At 36.1% G+C, this 24851-nt stretch overlaps 1 protein-coding gene across 2 annotated transcripts in view; it reads right to left on the minus strand.

The window, feature by feature from the left end:
• The window catches only part of LOC139984800 (potassium voltage-gated channel subfamily KQT member 1-like), a 221165-nt gene extending 196643 nt beyond the window's left edge, over positions 1–24522 (minus strand). For both annotated transcript variants that reach the window (XM_071998857.1, XM_071998858.1), the window contains exon 1: positions 24325–24522. The gene's annotated coding sequence lies outside the window, so the exon portion shown is untranslated. The remainder of the gene's footprint in view (positions 1–24324) is intronic.
• Between the last annotated feature and the right edge of the window lie 329 nt (positions 24523–24851).

Genomic DNA, 24851 nt, shown 5'->3' on the forward strand with positions numbered 1-24851 from the left:
TCTTTTTTCTTTAACCTGTATACAATGACAAGTCAAGACCAAACTTTCTCTGGTCTTAAATCATCGACAACAGATCTGCACCGTGGTTTTACATCGGTACATGTATGTCAGAGCCTTTAATGTTTATAGTTTCATTTCTGCACAGTTTATCTTGTTATGTAGAAAGGGAAGGAGGGGAGAAAGCAAAACCTAGAAACACTTTATTTTAAGGAATTTATGGTAGACAGTTTTAAATAATGTTTGTCTGTATATTTGATTTCCTTCCTGTGAAGAACTTTCTTTTTCTTTTTCCTAGCTCCATTAGAAATAAACCCGCCGTGGTCACATCCCATCATCTCACTCAATATCTTGTAATTACTATCTGGGAATTATAAACAGCTCTACAAATCTACAGTACGAGGTATACATCGCCAATGGTCTCTGCTGCTTTAAAGAGATATATATCAATATTACCGTGTCTGGAGTTAATTGATCGCTTAAAAACAAAATTGGTGTAAATTTTCAGCACGATTATGTAAAAAATAAACTCTCATTGCATCTTGTATTTTATCCCGAATAGCAAGGAAACATAATTACTGGCACTTAATTTTTTCTTTCTTTCATTTTCTTTCTTGGACTAAACACATGACATATTGAGATAAAACATTCTGCCTAAAGTCATCTTGGGTTTGAGAATGGTACCAACAGATTGTGGCAAACTGATCAATATAAAAAAATGTACCTGTATTCATACAGTATTGTACAGCTGTACAGTACAATATTGTACAGTATTGTGCAGTATTGTGCAGTATTGTGCATTACAGTATAGTACTGTACATAACAGTACATTACATAACAGTACAGAACAGTACAGTATATATATAGCACAGTACAGTATAGTACAGTAAAGTACCGCACCATACAGTACATTACATTACTCTTTCTTTCTTTCTTTTTCTTTCTTTCTTGGAGATAACAGTCATGACATATTGAGAATAAAATTCTGCCTAAAGTCATCTTGGGATTGAGAACGGTACCAACAGATTGTTGCAAACTGATCAATATAAATAAATGTACCCGTTTTAATATATACAGTGTTGTGCAGTATTGTGCATTACAGTACAGTACATTACAGTGCATTACAGTACAGTATTGCACAGTACAGTATGTCTGTATGTATGTATTTTAGATCCTACTGCAAGAAGCCTCATTGGCTTATCAAAGCCGAATGCTGACCGAAGTCACTCTCTAGCTTACATTCATATTTAACGTCCATGATTATGAATTGTCAGTTGTCAACACTCTGTAACTAAAATCAAAATAAAATAAAACTGTTAGCAAACTGCTTATCCACTAGACAGCCTGTGTAAGAGAATGTGTAAAAGTAAGTTGGCCTGGCGTTTCAATCCTAGCAGGATCTTCTTCAAAGGCTAAAAAAACTCTGTAACTAGATGACATACATTCATCTTGGAGTGACTATGTACAGTACAGTGTAAATAGTACAGTACCGTATATGATACAGCACTGTACATTACAGTACAGTACAGTACATTATTGTATCTCATGCCAACTCTATAGCAGCAGATGCCACAGGTTTCAAAACTACTGCCACAAAGGGGGGAAAAAATATCAGAAACAAGTTGATCAAATTTGAAGTTGGTTCTGAAATAACATAAATCACTACAAGATAAGAAAGAAAAACAGAAGAAAGATTAACAAAGTGGAATGAAAACCTTCTAGTAACCTTGTGTCACAGTTAATATATATAAATATATATATATATATATATATATATATATATATATATATATACATATTCTGGTCAAAATTTACATGCAAAGCCACCCACGAAATGCAACGAAGGTTGCCTAGACGAAACTGTAATTAAATTTATCACGACACTTACGGTACAAGTAACAGAAAGGTTCTCTGCAAATGGCCTTAGGAGAAAAACCAGGGGGAGAGAGAAACGAACAAGGAGACCTACAGTGTTGAATGTTAAATCAACATTAAATAAATACTAATATTAAAAGCATGATTTCAACTTTGATTTTCCCCTCGATTACATTCTCAACTCTGGTGAAAACCAAAAAAATGTTCAAGGATGGCTTATGGGACCTTAAAGGGTCTGTGAAGTACAGACGTAGAGAATGATAGAAAGAAATTCAACGGTTGGCATGACGATTAAGATCGTCAGCCTGGGATCACTTGTGTATGCCTGCGCTTCTTACTCGGTCTGCAGCGATTAATTTGACAATTAACCTAAAATACTGCCAGAGGAAACGATCGATAGTGTTTTTACGGACATTTTAAAGGGAAAATTGTCTTAACAGAAATTAATTGACGTTGCAATTAAGTCTTCCTTAATTACCTGTTGACCAATTTGAAAGCAGATTGTGGCTTTTTCAGTGTCCAGTTTCTGGCAATTTTCACCAGCCGTACTGCATATTGAAATTCAAAACAAAATTAAAAGATTTGATCAAATTACTGTATAAGCTATCCTAGAAGGTTTTCTCACCCCAAATGAAAGTTATAACTTAGTGTGTAATTAACAAAAAAATGTAATTAGTAATTACTTACAGTTAAAGCTATCCAACAAATCTGTTGTTTGATGCTCTAGTTGGGCCAATTTTCGATGTTAGGATTATGTACATACGTAGAACAAATTGCTAACTTTGCAACAACATCCAGAACGTTTTCTTCATTTAATTTGAGTTATAAAAGCTGATAGACTGCACTGTCATGGGGCGAAATATTTACCATTTCCAGAACCATGGAAATTTTCAAACAAAATAATTGCTTATACACCTGAAAATTATTGTATTTTGTATCAAATAGCCAAATACTATATAATAATAAATGCAATATAAAATGATTTAATTTGTAATCATGTTATGCAGCATTTTCTTTGAACCAAATTTACCTTTGCATTTTTGCTATATTTTATTAAAACTGCAAGTTCAACAAACCCACAGAATTGCTATGATAAAACAGTCGTAGTTTCCGACTTGAAATTCTACACCAACAAAAGAGCTCTGAATCTATATAGCATTTTGTTGTAACCAAATTTACCTTTGCATTTTTGCTGGTTTTTATTAAAACTGCAAGTTCAACAAACCCACAGAATTTCTATGATAAAACAGTCCTACTTTCCGACTTGAAATTCTACACTAATAAAAGAGCCCTTAATCTTCATGTATTTTAGCATTTTCTTGTAACCAAATTTACCTTTGCATTTTGGCTATGTTTAATTAGAAACTGCAAGTTCAATAAACCCGCAGAATTGCTATGATAAAACAGTCCTTGTTTATGACTTGAAATCCTACACCAGTGACAAAACCCTTAATATTATATAAATTTTGTTGTAACCAAATTTACCTTTGCATTTTGGCTATGTTTAATTAGAAACTGCAAGTTCAACAAACCCACAGAATTTCTAAGATAAAAAAAACAATCCTTGTTTATGACTTGAAATTCTACACCAATAAAAGAGCTCTGAATTCTCTAGCTACTGTGTTGAACCAGTCGGCCCATAATTACTACGTCTGTGTATTTAAGTGCTAAAAAATTGATTCCTTAGTTTATGAAATTTCAATATCTTTTTAACTTTTGCCCTGTGCCTAAGGTGACAATTAAATATTACACAAATCTGTCTCGCAGTCAATTTACAATCCTTAATTTTTACTAAACCGTATCAGATGACGTCTTGTGATAACCATTTGGAAATGTCATTCGAGACTCCCGGTTGTCTCTAAACACAGTTTCAAAAACCTTCTAACAAATTACGGGCCTTAAATTTCGCCGTCGAAATCGAGTCGATGCATTTTCACTAGTCTGTGAGACCGAAATACAAACGGATCGAGAGCTATCAGAATTGCATCAGTATTCTATACGCAGTTACCCCGTACCTTGAGCGTGAGCAAAAGACTGAGTTCTCTTGCTCGAGCAAAAAGAGAGAAAGGAAAAGCCAAGACAACATCTTGTTTACCAATCAGCTTGAATATATAAATACCGGCTTTCAAAACAAATTTTTTAGGGAGTGTTTGAAAAGTGGAGCACAATGAAAGAAAAATTTGTTAAAAAATAAAGTAAGATGAATGGGACTAATGGAGACTAAATGAGAGTTCTTTAAGGTAAAGGTTAAAAGCAAGCTAAATGCCGAGCGACAAGTAACGACTAAGAGGCAAGATAGATTAGAAAGATAACATTTTGAACTAGCTGGCAGGGAATGCAAAAATTTGAAAAACAGGGGGAAATTAAGGGCCGAAAAGTCAGCTATGAAGTGAGCTTTAAAAATAAAAGGATGGTGGGTTCAACAACAATAAAAAGGTTTCAGACCAAAGATAAAAAAAAATGAAAAAATACAGAGTACTGAACAAAATGCATGCAAAAAGGAGGCACTGTTACAAAAATAATCTACTGTTATGTGAATGCTGCCAAAAAGTGATCTATACATTTGAGTGATACCAAAAGGTGATATATGTGAGTGATACAAAAAAAAGTGATCTAAATATGTGAGTGCTACTAAGAAAGTGATCTAAATATGTGAGTGCTACCAAAATAAGTGATCTAAAAATGTGGATGCTACCAAAATTGATCTAAATATGTGAGTGCTGTTAAAAAGTGATCCAAATATGTGAGTGCTGCTAAAAAGTGAACTAAATATGTGAGTGCTACCAAAAAGTGATATATGTGGATGCTGCTAAAAAGTGATCTAAATATGTGAGTGCTGCTATAAAGTGATCAATATATGTGAGTGCTACCAAAAAGAAGTGATCTAAATATGTCAGTGCTACCAAAATGTGATCTAAATATGTGAGTGCTGCCAAAAAGGTGATATAGATATGTGAGTGCTGCTAAAAAGTATTCTAAATATGTGAGTGCTGCTAAAAAGTATTCTAAATATGTGAGTGCTGCTAAAAATGATCCAAATATGTGAGTGCTGGCTTAAAGTTATCTTGATATGTGAGTGCTGCTCAAAAGTGATCTAAATATGTGAGTGCTACCAAAAAAACTTGATCTAAATATGTGAGTGCTGCCACAAAATTGGTCAAATAATGGAGTGCTGCAAAACATCAGGTTTGGAAACACAAACAGCTCCGTCTTTCTGTCACTAGAAGAACTTCAATCCCCCACCCACCCCACCCCAACCCCCCCCCCCAAATAAAATCCAACAACGAATTCAACAACTAACATTGACTAACCTTTGAAAAAAAATTGGAAAATGTATAAAACTATAACCACTGATGACAGTTTGATAAAAACTAAATTCTAGCAAATTCCATTTTTCCAAATTCCAAAATTTGATATAGTTTAGATTGTATTCATAAATAATAAATTCATTTCCTTCAAATATGCTTCCAATAATTTACTTTTCTTATTTCTGCATTTTATTCAAAGCTATATTTCAATGAAATCCATATTTTTACTTTAGATCTCAAACAAAAAGCCTCACCATCAAGCACCAAGGAACTGAGGAAAAAAACTGGCAAGTATGGTTGGCTGAATGAAGTAATTGCCCAACACAAAAAAACAACAAAAGAAAACAACAAAAATTCCCTCAGATTCTATCATCTTTGGTTCACCTTTCAAAGGAGCTTTAAACGATATTAAAAATTGATCTAAATTTAATAGGGTGATCTTGCCATGCATAAACACACAACAAGGAGATATTTTGAAAAGTATATAATTCCACACTCTTCTTATATATTATTATTATATATGCAAAAGTAAATTGTATCATCAGATGCTAACTTCTTTGTCGATATTCTTGACATTTACCTCCAACAAAAGACTTTGAAAAATTACTTGCGTTTCATTCAAGGACAGAGTACTGAGTCAAATTCTTTGTATTTTATACAGAATGATTGTGACAAAAGGTTCCATCCACATTTTTCACCCATTTATAGTAGTTTACAATTTATGATATAAGCCGAGCGAGATCATCAGCGATTGCTTCCTGTTTTTTACTTATATTGTAAACATATACTGTACTCCATTGAAACTTCTCCAAAATGATATCACAAGCTGGTGGAATTGTAAGTACATATGAGTACAACAGCACAAGTAGAAGTCCCCTTTGCGTTAAGAGTACTGTATTTTTTGGAGTACGGTTTTGCATTTAGAGTACTGTATGTTCAAGGTGTGAATACAATCTTGTACTAGTATCTATGTACATAGTAGACATTCATGATGTACATGCTTTACTGAGGTGCGAGTAAAAATTCATGATGACAGTCATGAGTCCCCAACCTTCTATTCATGACTCTATTGCAGTACGTAATCTTGTACTAGCTATCTACAGATATTTATTGCATTTTCCAACATGTTCTATGCTCTACTCATTGCTCTACATCAGTGTTCTATTCACTGAACCTACACATCTCTCCGACAATTTACATATTGCTGTTCTATTCACCAAACCTACACATCTCTCCTATAGTGTACATATTGCTGTTCAATTCACCAAACCTATACATCTCTCCTATAGTGTATATATTGCTGTTCTATTCACCAAACCTACACATCTCTCCTACAATGTACATATTGCTGTTCTATTCACCAAACCTACACATCTCTCCTACAGTGCACATATTGCTGTTCTATTCACCAAACCTACACATCTCTCCTACAGTGCACATATTGCTGTTCTATTCACCAAACCTACACATCTCTCCTACAGTGTACATGTATATTGGTGTTCTATTCACCAAACCTACACATCTCTCCTACAATGTACATATTGGTGTTCTATTCACCAAACCTACACATCTCTCCTACAGTGTACATATTGGTGTTCTATTCACCAAACCTACACATCTCTCTTACAGTGTACATACTGCTGTTCTACTCACCTAACCTACTGTACACATCTCCCACAGTGTACATATTGGTGTTCTACTCACCAAACCTACACATCTCTCTTACAGTGTACATATTACTGTTCAATTCACCAAACCTACACATCTATCCTACAGTGTACATATTGCTGTTCTACTCACCAAACCTACACATCTCTCCTACAGTGTATGTATTGGTCATGAACCTTATTTTCCTACATTTTTTTGGACAACCAAATTTGCTGCTGAGACAACCAAAGTGTAAGGCCTGGCCATCCGATAGGCTGAAATCCTCACAGATCTGCCCCTGAGTGTATATGAAATACAAACCCATTATGTTAGATATAGCAATAAAAGCTTTATAGGCAATTTCTTAAAACCTTCCTCCCTTAAAACAAATTCCATACAATAACCTTATAATTCTCCAGTTTGGTTGCAAATTTGCATTGAAGGAAACATGACATACTACAAAGGAAAAAAGAAAAAGCAACAAGAAATGAAGCCTTCCGGGAGTGGATGACATTATTAGATCTGTGATTGTCATATAAACGGCAATGTTTCTCTTCAAAAGCTTTACTTTTCCCATTTATAATCCTCTCTAATTTATCCTTGAGACTTGATACATTTTGAACATTTGCATCAATATCTGCTGTCAACTTCGCTTCTTCGTATTTTACATTATCATCAAATGCGCCTTACTTGTCGAAATGTAATTTTACTTCTCGAGTGTCAAGCGAGTAAAATGTGGAGTGAAGAAAGTAAAATGTGGAATGAAGAAAGTAAAATGTGGAATGAAGAAAGAAAAATTCCAAAATCCTCTTCAGCCATGATGGCATCTTTCAACTCTGCTGTTGCTAAGATGGAGGACACGATATATCACCGAATTTGAAAAATTGAGGATGTCAAGTTATGAGAATGTGGTTTTGACCTGACGAATCAGAAAATTGTCAACGTCTTTGAATAAAAGGCACCGTGTCAGAAAAAAAGCTGCAGCAGCTGCAAGATCCTGCTCAGCTAAGATGAATCAATAACAAACAATAGGGATTGTCTCTAAACACCTGCAGTGTCTATTGTGTAAAACTGTGGAGCACAATAGACAATGAAAAGCTGCAGCAGCTGCAAGATCCTGCTCAGCTAGGATGAATCAACATCAAACAATAGGGATTGTCTGTAAACACCTACAGTGTCTATTGTGTGAACATGTGGAACACAATAGATTACGTCCTATGCAGCCTGGCTGTAGCATGCTGCAGCCCCTCAGAATCCTACTTCTCTGACAAAGTGACTGGGAATGCCGTCAACTTCTCTGGCATACGGCATATACCCTTTTAACAGTGCACCATTTCGCCGATCTCTCGTTTTAACTGCTCCTACCTAGATTCTCTTGCAAGTATTATTTTTTCATTTTGTCTGTTAAATTCTTTTTATTCACAAAGATTAATGTAACAGTGCCCACCATCACACATAAATCACATTGCAGGTATTTATTTAAACACAGCTGCAAAATCTTTATCCTCGAATGGCCTCAAAACATCTCGTAAGAAATATCTACTGACTCTTAAATTATTCCTCCCCCCCCCCCCAAACTTGTCGATTAAAAAATCCAGTTAAGAGTGATGGATGACGTTGATTTGCAGCGGAATATATGGTTTGATTTTAAATCGAGCGAATTCTTCGTTATTCAAGGAGAAGACACGAAAAAAAAATTATTTTCGTCTATTATTTTGAGTTGTTTGCCTTTTTTCTATCGTGGTTCGTCTGAGAATGTCACGGTTTGGAGCATGGCATCATAAACATAGAGGAATTAAGATGCAATAGTTTAATAGGAAAATGAGTCTTTTCAAGCATTCAATCACTCAAAGCAAAATTTCCATAATTAAAAACCGGAGGAGTTTGTTTTTTTGAGCAGATGTTTCTCACTGCCGTCTTTTAGAAAACTTACATTATTTCTATCGTGTGGGTTTAAACAACGATCACAGTAAGCAAAATGTTTGCTTGGGATCGAGAGAAGGCTTCTCGTTGAAGGTCATATATGCATTATGCATTATAATACTACATAGACTGTAATAGTAACAGACCCATATATTTTGCTTTCAAAACATCTTTAATTAAGCAAGAAATAAATCCCCTTTTGTAATGATAGTGTTCAATAAAAAAACGTCCACATGATCTTTGGTAAATGCACCACCACAGAGAAAAATCCTGCGTACTGGCGTAAGGATCCTGGTTCTGTACTCCTTAAAGGGTGTGAAGACTCGCGCAAAAAGAAAAGTCTAATGCCGGTAATCTGACCTAGTTTCGAATGAGATGTAACAGAAGTGTTAGACACCACAATCGATCCCAGAAAATACACACACAGCTTGCTACCGTCAGTAATTAGTGGGGGCATTGTGGTCAAGTGGTTAAGGCAGTGGACTTGTGATCTAAGGATTACAGGTTCGAGCCCTGGCCAGATCATTACGTTGTGTCCTTGGGCAAGGCGCTTTATCTCCATTGCCTCTCTTCACCCAGGTGTATAAATGGGGACCTGCGAGGTAACTTGTAAATATAGTTGCGTGCGCCAGTTTGTGGCTGCACCCTATGGGAAGTCCCCCGGGGGACACGTGGTTGTGGTGCACTGTGGTGCCCCGGGAGAGATTGATTGAATTGTGCACACTTTGGTGTGTGGGTGTGACAAGTTACCAATGACTAGGGGTTAAGTTGTAAAGTCGTGTGAAGAGGCTTTAGCCTCATACAAGACTGTAAACCTTCAACTTTTTTTTTTAACTTTTTTTAATTAGACACTAGTGTACAGTCAATACATACAGCTACGGTCAATACCCACAACACAGTGAACATAGCAGCGATGGACATCTCAGGTCTAGATAAAAGATAACAAGGTATTAGTTTCATTACTGTCTGCATTTTGTACCGACAAGAAGAAAACTTCACTTCCAAGCAACGGAAAGTTAACTTTTTCAGAGCGCGGCACGCGGTTTGGGGCGAGTCTTCAATGCCTTTAACTACCAAACATGTTTAGAAATTGATATCTGACAGTCAGTCTGTCGATAATCATGTTGTTTGGGCCAGACTGGAACAATTGGGGAGCTCTTTTGCCCCCGTCCCGTCACTCCCCCCCCAATTCGGATTACTCATGCCAAGTACACCTGGGGGGGGGGATACTTCTCAGATTATACATCTGTGGTGTTGTTGACTTGTGTTCACCATGAATGTACTGCCCAAAATAAGAAAATTGTAAAATAAAAAAATAACAACATCTGTTAGTAGCTCTGTAATCCCATGAAAATATATGTACAGGCCTCAAATCCTTCAGGCGATTAAATACTGGCTAAATTCCGGAGGATTTAATAAGCTGTTGATATTGCTGGTAGAAGAGAAAGGCACTTGGCATTATTTTTTGGGGGGGGGTGGGCAGACATCTGATATTAAGACCAAAACACATGATTAATCAGCTTGGTATTAAACAATCTTCGTGTGACCCATAATTACATACAGATAAGCCCTGCTATTATCAGTAAATATTTATTATTGGAAGGAACTGTAAGCTGCTCCCATATGTAGTCTGCACAATAACATGATGTGCATAGGCGTAGGAGCCTCATTTGATTTGGGGGGGCTGTAACGACTTGCCCGAAAAATATAACCAAAATTTTTTCGCGCGCTCCGCGCGCGTTCCACATGTTAATGTGCACATCATATAGGCATCCATCAGTTATTACATCACCTGCCAATAACATAAAATCATTTTTCGTGTTACTACCCTTCCATATTGGTAGAATTATTGGGGAAGTCGTTACAACATTATTGATAATAATAATAATATAAGTTTAACCATTGAAAAACACATTGCAAATTCTTCATCTTTCACTAGGTGCCAGTGGCGGAGCTAGGGGGTATTGGTCAGGAAGGGGGGGGGGAGAGAATGGTCTGTAGAGGCGCTTTTGACACTATCTAAGCGGAGCGCCACCACAGGTTGGCGCGGAGCGTACAGAAGTTTTTTGAGTAAAGTTACTCCCTAGATCGCCGGAAATGACCCTTGCCGGGCCTTGCTAATTTGCAGATAAACCAATAAATAGGTGTCATCGCCATTTGTCAGAAAATTGCACCAACAAAATGTGACAAATGTCAATAGGTATTTGAGAGCGCAATAAAAAATTCAATAATCGCGAATAAGTAAAAAGTGGTAAAAAGCTGAAAGGGCGCCAGCAGTCCATTTGAGTCCGTCAGGGGGGCATCCGCCCCCTTTGACTGTATGGACGCTCCGCCACTGGTAGGTGCACGCAAAATTCTCAGCATATTGCCCAAATTTTCACCAAAATAAATTGGAAAAAAAATGCAAATTATTATTCTTTCAGTAGGTGCCCGAAAAAATTCTCAGCATATTGCCCGAATTTTCACCAAAATATTGAAAAACACTTTGCAAATTATTATTCTTCCAGTAGGTGCCCGAAAAATTCTAAGCATATTGCCCGAATTTTCACCAAAAAAATTGGTTGGGGGGGCTGCAGCCCCCCCAGCCCCCCCGCCTCCTACGCCTATGATGATGTGCATGATGCAATTCAGGCAAAATTGCCAGTGAGCACTTGATTTTAGGACATTGGATTTTTTGTAAGAACTTCCATCTCCTAACCAAGAAGTTAAATTTTTGTCATTCTAGGCGTCACATATGACAACATGTCTATCAAAAATCATGATATTCATTAGAATATTCCATGAAGGCACATAAATTCCATTCAATTCTAAAACCTCTTTTTTGTTTTTCATCCAAAACTTTCATACTAATGCTTAAAAGCATGTAAACAAATGAAACTATACCACAAATCACTTTTTTTCATAATTGCCTTTTTATAAATAATTTTTTTGACTCTTTCATTTTCCTACATAATGTAACAAAGCTAAAGACAAAATCTGTATCAACTGTTAAGGAGTTTTTTTGTACGGGTTTAGGAAGTAACGAAAAATTTGCAAAAACTCGATAGTGAACCCGATCGTGAGTTCGATCTACCTCTATAAACACCTTCGCGATGAAGCTCTATTTATTACATCTGAGAAAGAAAATTGATTCTCTTCTATTGAACTTAGAGCCAGGAAAAGCTCTCAGACCATTAAATCCGAATCTTACATCCTCGCGCACTCGGAAACATCAATTCCCAAATTGATTTGACATTTGGATTGGAGGGACGCAGTGACTGTTTATAGAGTGAACTGCAGCGGTAGCCGCACCCCGACTGGTAACAGGTAAATTTTTACCTTTTTTTTTCTCTCTTTCTTTTCGTGAACGCCCTACTTTTGTGAACGAGATTAAAATGACCTTATTGGGTAAATGACATAGTTTTCTCTAGCTCCTTTCAAACTGTTTTGGTTTTCTTCTGCTTCTTTGACCCCAGAATTCCCCACGACGCTTTAATCAAAACGCTACTTTTGTATGTGCGTGCGTGCGTGTATGTGTGTGTGTAGACAGCTAGAGCAAGAAGAGATTGGCTAAATGACGATATTAATTACTCTTCGTTGGAGTACAGTCGAGGGAGGTGAACGGTAAACCCTTACCTATACCATTGATTCCGTACTGTCAGTCATCTCGGACTGGCTGAACAGCACCATCGTATTGAGCCCAATCAATTTCACTTTATTGATCCCACGCATGTCCGATGTGCCGAGCGAGCTGCTCACGGCTTTGATTTAACTTGTCGTAAGGTCCATCCGCAGGAGATGAAAACAACAGAGGTGACATGCAATAAAATATTTTATCACCTCTGTGAGACAACTTCACGATTTAAGTTGTGGATATAAATATCTTAACTATTCGTGAACAATTGACTGAAACCCTGACGTGACTCAAAGCAAGGCTATTTCTAGGGAGCTTAAAATTTCATGGAAACAGAAACCTAACCATTGCCATTAGTGTAGATGTGATAGGGATCGATGATGGTGATGTGTAACATCCCCGCCTCCCTCCCTTCCCTCCTCACTCCATCTCCCTCCATTCCCTCCTCACTCAAATTCCTTTTCCTCCTCTCCCAACTCCATCTCTTCCAGCCTCACTCCACCCCACTCCCATCCATCCACACCCAACCTCCCTCTGTTACCTCCTCATCCCACCTCCATCCCTTCCCCTCATCCCACCTCCCTCCCTTCCCCCTCACCCTACCTCCCTCCCTTCCGGTCATCACACCTCCCTTCCCCCTCATCCCACCTCCCTCCGTTCCCCCTCATCCCACCTCCCTCCCTTCCCCCTCATTTCACCTCCCACCATTACCTCCTCACTCTGCCTCCCTTTCATCCTCACCCCACCTCCCTCCCTTCCCTCCTCATCTCACCTCCCTCCCGTCCCTTCCCTACTCCATCTCCCTCCCTATCCCCCTCATCCCATCTCCATCCACCTCAGGCTCTAAGATTTGCCTGGATAGCTTCTTAACACCATTAGGCTATTTGTGTAAACTCTCAGTGGAAATATGTTCATGTCTACAGTGTAGTTAATCGTATAGCGTTCACACAAAGACCCTCATACAAGAAAAAATATGTGCAGGCATTGCAGACTAATTGGTTAAAAAAGAGGTAATTTTACGACCAAGTCAGGTGGATTACATAATCTCAAGAAACTTTTCCATGATAGCAACGTGCTATATAGTTGGGGTGATGAATGTAGAAACATTGTGAGAAAGATACAGGATTCGATCAGATCCGAGTGGCACTATGACATCACAGCTTTAAAATATGACACCACTCCTCCCCTCACCCCCTACCTCCCAGATGCAACTGTGAAAACTTGTAAGATATCTTTCAAGTGGGGTAATCTTTTTAAGGTTAGAGATCTTAGCTAATTATCTCATTCACTTGGGGTTATTAATTTTAACACAGTAATTAATGGGAGCGCAGTATCTCTGTGCTACATCTACAACACATAAATACAAAGGTACAGTATTTGAAACTCAAGTCATTTATATGTGTTTTTCTTAACTCAGGGCCCCTTCATAACATATCCTCCAGGCCCCCACACTAGCTACAGTGTTTTCGTTTCATTTTTCATTATCATGGTGTTACTGTACTCTGCCACTGATTCAAACGATAAGGTTTACCCGAATATGATGAAATTCAGACGCAGCGATGAAACCGATATTGTATCATGAGATGCTGTGCCGTCCAAAATAGGCAAATTTCTAGACTTATAGTGTTCAGATATAAAGCAGTTTTTTTGTACATAGCAACCATGATATTTGATAGGAGTCAAAGTCCAGAGCCTACAAAACTACTATACAACATTTCATCAAGTGAAAGCTGATTATATCCCCCGTGATGTCTACGTTTGTAGTCAAAAATTTAAAAAATATTATATATATATATATATATAGAGAGAGAGCTTCCGAATATAAAGCGAGAGGCCAGGGTTCGATTCCCGATGGAGGCTGGAAGTGTTTCCACTATTCTGCATTTTCCAACTCATTACAAATTCAAATCTGTATATTTACATGTGTATGAGTATTCAATTATCTGAGAATATGACGCACGACTTTAAGTCGGACCTAAGGTACTAATTTTAACTTTATAACCATTCACGTCCGCAATTTACGAGAGATTAACATGTCACCCTTGTATTACAAAACAAGATACCAGACATCATGTTCGGTCATGATTTGTTGAATGCACTGTCGAAATCATGGAGTGAATTACTATCGGACAAAAATATTTAGGACAAAGAATGACACCATTACCAGACGGTGACCTCACAAACTTCACCATCCCAACTATCACCGTTCTTCTCTTCCCCCGGTGTCGTAAAAAAATAAATATTTTGGGATGCTACTACATTTTTGCTGATCCCTTCTTCAGTACGTATCTTCTGTGCCTTCAGTCTGTCAGTCGTGAAGCATTTAAACAGTCTGGTATCACATATATGATGACAGGTAGGGATACTGTAACACTGTGTGACAAAATACTTGAACAGCAGCATATATGTATACAAAATAATGGACTGAAATTTGTGTCACTCGGTAGCCCAGTTGGGGACTGACAGCTGTAAAACTAAAACGGGTTACTTTCCCCCCCCACCCCCCCCCCCCCGACTGACTCAACGACTACTCATATAAGAGCTCGGATTGGAATTTTTGGAAATGCTTTTTCAACAGCTTTCCTTACCAAGGTCAAGTTCATAAAAACCTCATCCGAAGATTTTTGAAATACGATCACACTTTTTACGAAGGGAGTGAAAGGGAAAGAGTCGGAGGACACTATGCCAGTATTTGAGTGTGGCCGCTATGGCGTTGATCCCGTTTCGCTGACTAATTGCTTAGATGAGGCAAAGCTAATTTACCGAGCATTCCACAAGTAATGACCCATATTCCTCTGTGAATAGCTTGATCCTGTTGTACCTACTCACAGGTTGTCAACATCGGTGTTTGATTCGGCGGAAAGTTTCTCATTTCAAAAACATTTAAGACGAGACAAACGGCTATATACCTTGAGTTAAAAGGAGGTAATAGGGCTACGCGGGTAAATAACTCTCGTCCGTGAGCGATCATGAAAATTATATTGACCTAATGGTCAGTTCAAATAAATTGACCAAAAACCAAAATCAAAATAGAAAAAAAGTGTTTGAAAATCAGTTTTATATTGTATTGGGTGGATAGTTGTCATGGTTACAGCACTATTATTTCATTGACAGGCATTTTTACATATATTATTTCTCATTTAAACCAGTTTACAAGTAATTTAACAATAGAATGGAATAAGTATAAAGTGTCAATTTGTGTGAATTATTCAACACTGGTATGTGTAGTTTCTTAGGATTTATTTAGGCTTCTCTAGTTATTAACAATCACGCTGAAAAAAATCTGTCAAAACGTGACTTTTACTTAGATTTCATTTATTTTAACTTAATTAATTAATTTAATTACTTTTAATTCTCTTCGTCCAGGATGTTTCCATTTAAGATAATTATTTACAAAACACACACACACAGACATGACTGGAAAACTGTCATACATAACTTTCTTTCCTTACATTTATATTTTGAATTTTATTTGTATTTTTTAAATATCTGGATCCAATTCCCCATTTTAAATAAATCTAATAAGAAAGAAAAATATCATGTACAAACACACTTGTAAAGAAGAGGGGAAAGGGGGAGAGGGCAGGGGTGGAAGGGGAAGCAAAAGTAGTACTTTTCCTGCACTGCTGCCCCCTTCCCGTTCCTACTGTCTAGCCAGCTTGTCAGCAACGAACCATTCTCAAAACAAAAGTACACCCTGCTCTCCTGTGCCATTTGCAAAATTAAATACTTTCTTATATTAGTTGCAATTTCAAATCAGCTGCTTCAAAATGCAATGGAACATACATATCAGTTTCCAGACCAAATCTATAATCCTCCCCATTACTCCCCCCCTCCACCCATGCTTCCTCAACAACCCCAACCCCCCCCACCCCTTCAAGATAGTACAAAATAATGAAATATAATTTATACATCTTTTTACACTCTGCTGGTGATGTACAGTATGCATAATTTACATGTTAATGGATGGCTTACTTTGTATGAATAATTTTATTTTACTCCAAATTAATTTATAAGTTTGATCAATAATGGGTTAGACCATGTGAAAGAAACTGCTCAAGTGTGTATACCTTAGAATTGTCCCTATCATCGACGAACAAATATCCAATCAATCTTCGTATAAAATTTTTCGAGAAACTTGAACAGGCCAAATCTATCGAAGCATTTGACAAAAGACACAATGAAATGAATAATTACCATATAAATGGCACCGCGCATACTAAATGCATAAAACGGCAAGAGTCTTTAACCGGCATGTAGAGGATTGTTGGTATAGGCTTCAGAATAAGTTAATTGCAGACCATTTAAAATCCATTATATTTCTACACAGCTTTTATTTGAGAAATGACCATTTAAGCATCTCTACAGCTCATATCAAACAACACCCAATACAGGAAGGGGAAAGGAGGGGGATAGATCTTTCTACATAAAAACCCAGAGATTATCATTATAATTGCCACCAATAAATTTGCGGTCAATTAAACCACTGATGATCTTTTAAGTACTGAGTCTGCCTATACTGCGGCTGTACCAAATCCTTACACCCAATAAACTAGGTTTTAATACAGATCTGTAAAGTGTCTCACTGCTCATTTCAGTTTCACTGAAATATTTATTTTTAATACCCCACATGTGTTCCAGATCTGAAGTATTTTGCGACCCATTTTCAACAGTGGTGTCGATCCCAACGGAGAGAGAGTGGCAGTTGACTGTGATATTCCAGCATTATATACATATATATATATGAATATATTTATATATATATATATATATCTTGTAACATATCTTTTGTGCATTTAAGTTACTGGAGGCAAGAGTATTAAGGCCTGATTGGCTTTGTAGAGCTATTGATTTCATATGAAAGAATAACAACGTGAATGAACTTTCACATATTACTGGTAATTGTCAGTCACAAGGCAAAGGGAATTTCAAATATGCACCCTCCCTCCCTCCCTACATAATCATGATCAGGGAAAGAAAGCACACACTAAAGAGGCTCCGACGACAAGAACGATTGCAGTCTCGTAATTCACCAGTCTGGCACGTAACGAACCAGCTGGTTTAAATTGCCACTTTTACGTTGTACATTATATACACCTGTATATGTATTAGGTATATCAAAATAGATCAATTTTAATAACAATGGCATATATGATCCCAAAGGTCATTTTTTTTTTTCTGGCAAACCAGGTGAGTTTAAACTTCACGTATTGATTTTTGTGTGAATTATTGAGAACATTTCCTCTTTTTATTTTTTTTTATTTTTTTGGGGGGAATCACAACGAAAACGGCAAAAGATTATCTGGTTATCTCGAAGCTAATTATCCATTATGAGATACCTAGATATGACCTGACAGTGAAAGTGTGTAACTTCATATATATATATATACATACATATATATATATATATAAGTGTGTGAACGAACACAGACAATCTGTACTAAAGCTCAAGGGAAGGTGTATCAATTCACTAACGTAATATGGCAAAAATTGCCGTTCAGTTCTATCAGACAATATTAGCTGGTAAAATCTTTAGAAAAATTAATTAACACTGGATCTCGTTAACAACATGGGAAGATGAAAGAGGACTCACATAGTAGGGATACAGATCTGATTTTGAATGAAAATGAAAATGAGAATGAAAATATACGGGTACCTTGGCCGATTGGATAAAGGAGGTGGCATTTGAAGCAATGAGGCTTAGCAATAGGGAGGTTCCGGGTTCGATACCCCGCTGGGTCATAGTAAGGTGGGTTTTTTCATCAAAGAGCAATCTACAGTTTTACCCATCTGAAATGACTTTCTTACTTGAAAAGATTCCAAAATTTGACTTAAAAATATTGAATTGGAAGCCACTCGACGTGTAAGTTGTAATCCATAAGCCCTTGCAGGTTTCTCCCACATATGTGGGAGCTTCAGCATCATAAACATAACTGATTATTATTATTATTATTATAATAATTATCTTATTATTCATAAGAAAACCAGAGTTCATGACAGCTATACAAGAAAGGGTGGAGTAATATATATATATAAGCTGATTTAAATTTATGTCATTGACTTTATATAATTTTTCATGTATATAATCTTGATTTTTTGTTTTTTAAATAATATTAGCTTTAGAGAAGAAAAAAAATATTAATACTAAATGAACCCAAAACTAAAAGCATTTGTAACTCTATAATGTAACTCCAGGTGCAAAAAAAAAAACAGCTCATTAATATTTCTAATCTATTCTATATCTATTTCTAAATCTGGAATATTAATTTCAGATACTCAGACTGCACGTGCATGAAAATTTAATAGCCACAAAACAAAGGATATGACATCTTTTGAAGGAAATTTTTTTTGTAAGGCGACAATAATTATGTAAATATGTTTAATGATATTTGACCAGTCTATCACATATAAGCATGTTACAAACGAAAGAAGAATGCAGTTTTATAAGCATCAATTTCAAACCTTGTCAAATAAATAAGGGATGAGGGGGGGGGGAGGGAAAGACCAAACTTTATTAGCCTTTATTGTAACAATTATTCACAAAATCAGGAAAGGACCAACCGAACGTAAAACTCAGAAGAAAAAAACCAAAATTGATTTCATAATCAAACAAATGAGACACTCGGCTTCGGGCACAGAGCTACGTTCTCAAAATCGCTGAGAGCGTTTTTAGGCTTTTGTATTCTGTTTGCGTACATTTAAGATATTAAGTGTTTTAAAGAAAAATTGTTTATCTTTACAAAATAAACAGCTATCCTTCAGGCTGTCACAGTGTGTATTGATTTTTGATAACTTCAATGCCGCCCACACAATATTTAATATCATAAGAAGTATGTAACGTTGATATGTAAATTAACACCTTTTCTTCATGATGTATACTGTATATGTACACAAACGAAGAAATTCAAACAGTACAGGTGAATTTTATAATTATAAGTAGCACTTTGCGGTACAAACTGGGAAAAAAAGGAAATAACAAGATTGAAATCAATATAATGGTATCGTATATATGCAAATTAGTGAAAATATACCTGAAACTGCAAATACAAAAAAAAAAAGTTCATCAAAAATGAACCTAACAGCCTTGAATCATCAGACAACTGAGGAGGAATAATTTTTTTTTTTAAAAAGTACGTTCTCACCGGTGTGAATGTTTATCGGTAAATGTCAAATTATATGAAACCTAAGATGAATGTATTACAAACAGAGAGTAAATGATGTTGAGTTGGGTATCACTCACCATCACCTTTTGTAAATTTACTGTCTAACTGCAGATGCAAACACTTGAAGTAAACTCCATACTTTTGTTTATTATAAGAGTATATACTTGAAATTTATCAAAATTTTCAAAATGTTCAGAGGAAGACGATCCTCATAACGACCACTAACGATGGCACATAAATACTGCCAAGCCAAGACCTGAAACCTTCACTTTCCTTCGGTCTTTGTTTCGACATTTCGAGGTGAAATGTGTCCGGGGGTGAGGACCCTTAAAGGCATTGAAGACTCGCCCCAAACCGCGTGCCGTGCTCTGAAAAAGTTAATTTTCCTTTGCTTGCAAGTGAAGTTTTATTCTTGTCACTACAAAATGCAGACAGTAATGAAACACGATACCTTGTTATCTTTTATCTAGACCTGAGATGTCAATTGCTGCTATGTACACTGTGTTGTGGGTATTGACCGTAGCTGTATGTATTGACTGTACACTAGTGTTTAATTACCGATGGTAGCAAGCTGTGTGTGTATTTCCTGGGATCGATGGTGGTGTCTAACACTTCTGTTACTCCTCATTCGAAACTAGGTCAGATTACCGGCATGAGACGTGTCTTTGTGCGCGAGTCTTCACACCCTTTAAACCGATGCCATGGTCAGGTCATGTTATAGCTAGAATTTCATTTTTTACCATAAAAAAAAATTCTATACAGAATATTAATAACTGTAATAAAGAAATAAAGAAAAAGCATCAAGCACATGTGGCTGGATGGTGTCATATGTTTAGACTTGATCAAGTCTTCCAATGTCTGCCCAACCTCTAAATCCTGACCCGTATCTCTCTCTGTGCTTTATCGTACAGGGACGTACCTTAAAGGTCTGCTGTATAGACCCCAACTATAGCACGCTATCATATGGAAGAGTCTCTTGAGGTTACGTAATCGACCTGCCTTGGTCGTAAAATGACCACTTTTTGCCAATTAGTCTGCAACGCCTGCCACATATTTTTTCTTGTGTGAACGCTATATGATTAACTACACTGTAGACATAAACATATTTCCACACAGTGTTTACACAAAGAGCCTAAATGGTGTTAAGAAGTTATGCAGACCTGAGGTGGATTTACGACCATGGCAGGTCGATAAAGTAATCACAAAACTTTCCTAGCTATAGCGAGCTATAATTGAAGCCAATGAAGCAGATTTTTAACGAACATGTTACAATCGTAATGAATACTTTACGGAGTAAATGAAGTATTAATGGTAGCCAGAGTTATGAACTGCAAAAATATAGTCTAAACGTATATTGATTTTTTTAATAGCTATAAACATGCCTGACCATTTTGCAAGATAAATCCCAAACTATGCCTTAGATGTAAATACCAACAAATAACTAATGGTCTGTTTACATACAATATACAGTAGTGTCATATCATCATCGAAATTCACGAACGGTTGGGGGATCAGACACATTCCTCAGGAGCATCAACACAGCTCTTGCTTAACAAGACAGATCTTCATATGATCCCAATGGATGGGGACAACAGGGGTATCATGTATTTGTAGCCTACATTACAGAGTTCAATAATATTACCTAAAACATAGCCTTCGTTAAAAAAAAAAAAAATCATACATAAGCATAGTAAAGTTCAAGTCGGATCAAATAGTCACTTCCGATCACAATCGTATTATTGTAGCTGTTTGCAACTGCCAATTGCATGTTGTTGTAATAATTTCGTATTTTCAATGATATAGAATTACGTATTTTCAAAAATTTTGTATTTTCATAAAATTTTGTATTTTCAAAAATATAAATATTTTTATATAGCGCCTTTCCCAAAGGCTCGAAGCGCTTTACAATATTACCCCGGTCAACGATAACCTGTCAAACATAGAGACAATCCCTCCACATGGCAGCAGCTAAACAGCGCCCAGCTGACAGTTTATCTCACAGGTCCCCATTTATACACCTGGGTGAAGAGAGGCAATGGAGATAAAGTGCCTTGCCCAAGGACACAACGCAATGATCTGGCCAGGACTCGAACCTACAATCCTTAGATCACAAGTCCACTGCCTTAACCACTTTACCACAACACTCCTACAACCTACGTAGTCCACCCTCTTAAGTACATGTACATAATCTGTATTATCATCCCACAATTCTTATAGGTAAAGTATCTGAAAAGACTATTTTTACTACATAACTTAACATAAAAAGTTAAAAACATAACATGACATAAAAGTTGGTTACATTTTTCAATACGATATACATGTCCCTTCTTTAATTTCTTTGCTTCACTCTTCTTTCTGCTTTTTTTTTTCTTCTAAGAAATCCATCATTGCGATCAGCCGATTTAAACAAATGTTCATTTGCAATATAATATGCCAGAGGATACATCAAGTTAACACAAAATATAGATTTTCTTTCTAAAATATGAATTACACAAATGAGGGAAATTGGGGAATGACACTATAGCCCCCAAGATATTTCTCTTCCTTGTTATAAATTTGTGATATAATATACCACTTTTATAGATTCAACCAATTTTATTCTGACATTATAGGAACAAGAAAAATTCTCAATCTGAAGAAATGATAGATTTTTTGGGGGGGAGTGCCTGGAGCCCCTTTTGCAATATCTGAAATGTTCATTATTAGCTCCAGGGATTAAAATATTGACATTTATATACTAAGATATGCATATATATATGTTAGTAATGTTAGCAACATGAATTGATGGTAAAGATAGACTACTGCAAAACTCTGTACAAATGCCCAGGAATTTTATTACAAGAACCAAATATTACAAATTAACATCTGTATTCAAAATGTTACCAAACATTCCATGTACTACTGAATACAAACTGTTACAGTAAGTGTTGAAGTAACTATATTAGTAGATTTATGCTTGTTGACAACCAGCATCCATTTTGGGGTATACCTGTCATTCTTGGAATTTTGTATAAAATGTTTAGAGAGCATTTCATTTGAAAAAGTGCCCATATTATTCTACCCAGTATAACCAATCCATAATTGGATCAGTGTTACAGGCTACTGCACATGCTCAATTTAAAGCTTACAATAGATGTTCAAGCTACATATATGTAGTATGACAGTCAAATTTTAATAATCAAAATTTAGGATTTCATAATCTACACACATATAGTCATTTATTGATAATTCCATTAGATCAAATGTAGATCTGATAGTCATATGCAACACAGCAGTTTTTTTTTTTTTTTTTTTTTTTTAAAGAAAACCAAAAGTACTATTATATTGTATGATAAGAAATTTCTTGAATCTAAAATGTTGCTACAGTCTATATACACAATACCCTGTATGCTACATTCTTCCCAGAATGGCATATTTTTATTCCTAAAGAAACGTCCACCCACACAAGAAGCTGCTTCAAAAAGAGACAAATTGCTCCCAGCGTGTACTTGACATGTTACGGCATTTCACTGTGCTCTGTGCATAGTTCAAGTTAATGTGAGAACGGCTTACTCCTTTTCCTTCTTCTTTTCACATTTTAGGGGAGGGGAGGGGTGTAGGGGGGTGGGGTGGGAGGTGGAGGAGGAGGCGAGGTCTCATTCATATATTTAAAGGGTAGTAATTAGTATTGCCACAGTTGATCAACCTTACACAAGGAAGTACGAATGGCAGAAATAGCATTAAAGAAGCCAGCTAGGATTTGCATATGTAATTTAATTATTCATTGGTATTTAACAGAAAAAATCTGCCAGTGTAAATTGAAGAATTTGTTCCGAAGCAAAAAATAATTTATTATAATTTTCATGTGTGCATTTGAATGAATATTAGTCTGAAATATAATAACAACTTTGAAACATTGAAACTAATATAGTAAATTAAAATAAAGCATTTTTCACCTTAAAATACATTGTTTGATTCTATTTGTTACACACAGCATTTTTTTGTATTTTCGTTTCTCGATAAATTGTACATTCAAATATATGACAACAGTTTTTATAATTTTTCTGTATTTTTCTTTAAGCAAGAATAATGTGTCTCCCTCTATATATCTCTCTTAATTTGTCTCTCTATGAGAATAGATTAAAATTAATGCAGTATTTGAGTATGCAACTATGACATTACATAATTGAAGGTAAGAAAGCAGATTTGGTTACAATGCTTAGCCAAAGAGAACAGCCAAAGAGAATTTTACATTTACTTGCAAAATCCTTAAAACTGTTTACTGGTTTTATTTGAAAGAAATCTAGACTTTTGGATAATATTGTCAGTATGGTATATCGTCAAATGAGTGACCATGAACATTTGTTTTCATTAATTATTTATATATTAGTCTCACTAATTAATTTATCTACCAGCATTAACCACAAACTTATTGTAGTTCGGGCTAGTACTAAGCCTTTGTTAAAGAACATACTTTAAAACACTAGATCTAAACATGTGTACATTCATACCTTTTTTTTTCTTCTTTTTTTTTCTGAAAACTGCTGAGCCTGTTATAATCATTAATAACATTTCACCAGTTTTTAGATGTTGCTAAAAACCTCATGAAAGTTTGCGTCCTGCTACTTCGTCTTACTTCTCCCTAGCCTACACGTTTTCTCAATTTACTCAAATTGAACTTTGAGAGAACGACCCATGCATTTACACATTGATTCCTTTCAGCTCACTTAGGCTACTTAACCGCTTCCTAACATCTACAACTTACGCAAACAGTCCTAACTTCATTTGCGGGAATATTATAATAATGAAAAACAGTTACCTTTCGAGTTTCTGCGCTGTTTGTCAACTCAAAATCAGCATACGGTAAAATGTTATCGTCCTAACCGAAGTCGCGTGGACTTAAAAATATAAATGAAACACGTATTCCTTGTTAGAAAAGTCATGAAAACGTTTAAATAATAACTTAACTTCTCATATAGTCGCGATGAAAGCTCCCTTGCACATCCAGCACCGACGAATTACAAATTACTACTATATTATAATATATATACAGTTACGTGTAATACATTACACGTTACTTCAAATCAAATCTACCTGACCAGAAATAATTCCATCAGATATGCTATGTGTTGCTTTCTGTTATGAGATAATGGTCCGCGCAAAGGAATGGCAAAATGCGCACCATGAGGTGAACATATGGTTAATTGGTGGAAGGGAGGTGTTGATGAGGAGGGTACAATAATAGGCTAGCAGGTATAGTGGGGATTGTCACGCCGATGATGAACCACATAAAACAAAAATGCAAGTTGTCTAAGAATGTTTCGACCGGAGAAGACTTAAAAGTTC

This window comes from Apostichopus japonicus, chromosome 17 (assembly GCF_037975245.1).
Source record: "Apostichopus japonicus isolate 1M-3 chromosome 17, ASM3797524v1, whole genome shotgun sequence".
Taxonomy (NCBI): domain Eukaryota; kingdom Metazoa; phylum Echinodermata; class Holothuroidea; order Aspidochirotida; family Stichopodidae; genus Apostichopus; species Apostichopus japonicus.